At 45.0% G+C, this 2,500-nt stretch overlaps 1 protein-coding gene across 2 annotated transcripts in view; it reads right to left on the reverse strand.

Annotated features, from left to right (window-relative positions):
- The window catches only part of ME3 (malic enzyme 3), a 104,153-nt gene that overhangs the window by 58,812 nt on the left and 42,841 nt on the right, over nt 1-2,500 (reverse strand). The gene's annotated exons all lie outside the window — the stretch shown is intronic.

Genomic DNA, 2,500 nt, shown 5'->3' on the forward strand with positions numbered 1-2,500 from the left:
GGCTCTTTCAGCAAGCGGACCTGACCTAGGGTGGATTTTATATTGGGTTTTTTAGGAATTCGAAAGACGCAACTCTAAATCTGGTTTAATTCGGTTTTAAGGGGGGGATTGTACATATGTTTTGGTTTTAAGTATGTTGTGCGCCGCCCTGAGTCCCGTCGGGAGAAGGGCGGCATATAAATTAAATTAAATAAATAAAATAAATAAAATTAAATAAATAAAATAAAAGGAGAGCATGCGAGGCCAGGAGGGATGGGACAGGGGGGGAGGGAAACCAGCTGTGCTGGGATGCATCTGGCCACGTGGGACCTCAGCGAGTCAGCGGGTGGTTGATTGAAGAGGGATGGTTGCCATCTCTGGGCATGGCACACGTGCCCACAGAGAAGGCTCTGAGTGCCGCCTCTGGCACGCGTGCCATAGGTTCGCCACCACGGATATAGTATGTTTAGGTGTGTGTCATGTATGTATTCACTTTGAGAGCGGGCAATTAAATTTCATTTTTGATGTGTGCCGTTGTGCCCACAGTTAAAAAAATGACAATAAAGGTTATCTTTCTCTAAGGACAACAAGGTGTCTCACTCCTGGACTAGGGACTGAGACAACTTCCTGAGGAAATAGCAGAAAAAGAGAGCTTGAAAAGACATGTTTTGCCAGCTGTTTTCCAGTTGTGGAGTCCTTGGTGCTCTCTGAGCTTGGTGGTTTTCTTGGAGACGCTTCATTGCCAAACTAGGTAATGTCATCAGTGCCAGCAGACTAGACTCCCAGCACTGATGACGTTACCAAGTTTGGTAATAAAACGTCTGCGAGAAAACAACCAAGCTTAGATAGTACCAAGGACTCTGCAGTTCAACCTTGAACTATGAATAATCTCTTGTTTCCAAGTTGTTACTGTACATGCTTTTTTTCCCCTGAAGATAAAACAAATTGCCTTAGGACCGTGTGTGCTATTCTCTATTCCTTGGCCAGGAATATAAAAAGCCTTTCTTTTCAAGGAAGCAGAGAAGCTCAAGGGAAAAACACCTGATTTATGAACTGTGATGAACAAGGGTTAAAAGGTGATTGCTTGCCTACTCAGTCTTGACTGGACAAGATCTTTTCCGAAGAGAAAAAGAAGTGCTCTTTGCAAGGAAGAATGTTATTCCCCATGTGATATTCATCACTTTTAATAATAGCAAAAAAAATAATAATAAACTTTCCAAGGGGTGGAGATGGAGAGAGAAAGAGATAATTGAAAAAATATGCAGTGGAATACAGCTTCAAAGGGAATTGGAACTTGTCTGTAACTATTTACAGAGCATTTACCAAGGTTTGGTTCTCCTTTGTGAATTAGAAAGTCAAATGCAATTGGAAACCTTTCTCATTTAAGGTCTGGGATGGAACCAGGGCCAGCTTTCCCACTGGATGGCCGAAAGAAAAACTTTCTGAAAAAGGACAGGTGGAATACACAACCTCATTGCCCTAGCATAGGGAGAAAAGCAGTTGGATATTATTGGCCCCAGGAAGATTTTTGTGCCAACGTATCCCTGGCTGCATCCAAACAATGGAAGACCACCTATAATGCATTGAAATAGCAAACTGGGACCGTGAATAGACCGTGCAACCAAACACTGATTCAGACATAATTTACCTAGGATGCATCAATAAATTTATAGCTCAGGGTTGAAATGAGAGGTCCTTGATGCTCTCTGAGTTTGCTTGTTTTCTTGCAGACCTTTCATTGCCCAAACTAGTGCACTCAAGAGAGCACCAAGGACCCCTCTAAAGGAGAATGACTTAACCCAGTGATGGCGAACCTTTTAGACACCGAGTGCCCAAACTTGCAACCCCAAAACCCACTTATTTATCGCAAAGTGCCAGGGCTGCATCAGCATTGTGGTGCCCTCAGGGGGCGCGCGGGGGGCGTGACCCACTGGGTGGGCGTGGCTGCAGTGGTCACGGCAGACTGGGTGAGTGCAGCCGGGGCCAGTCCCTCGTCATCTCCAGGGCATCCCCGGGGAACCGCTTGCTCGCTCACTTCCTGCCCCGTCGCTTCCAAACGCCACGTGCTCGCTACTCTGGTGAACTCTGCTGGGGCAACGGTATGTGTGCCCACAGAGAGGGCTCTGAGTGCCGCCTCTGGCACGCGTGCCATAGGTTCGCCACCACTGACTTAACCAGTTAGTCAAGTTGATAATCAAGACTAAATTAAAAAGATTTTTTTTAATGACTCGCTTTTGGCGGTACTTTGAATTTCCCACCTGTGATGCTCTCTATATGCTATTGTTGAGTTACCTGAATATTGGTAGCTCAGAGTTGAAATGAGGGATCCTTGATGTTCTCTGAGCTTGTTTTTTTTTTCTTTTCTTGCAGACATTTCATTACCCAACTAGGTAACATTATCAGGGCTAGGCTAGGCTAGGCTGATGTTACTGAAACGCCTGCAAGAAAACAACCAATCTCAGAGAGCACCAAGGACTCCTCATTTCAACCCTGAGCTATAAATATTCTCCTTTATTATCCT

This window comes from Protobothrops mucrosquamatus, unplaced genomic scaffold, assembly GCF_001527695.2.
Source record: "Protobothrops mucrosquamatus isolate PMUCROS unplaced genomic scaffold, P.Mucros_1.0 scaffold2049, whole genome shotgun sequence".
NCBI lineage: Eukaryota > Metazoa > Chordata > Lepidosauria > Squamata > Viperidae > Protobothrops > Protobothrops mucrosquamatus.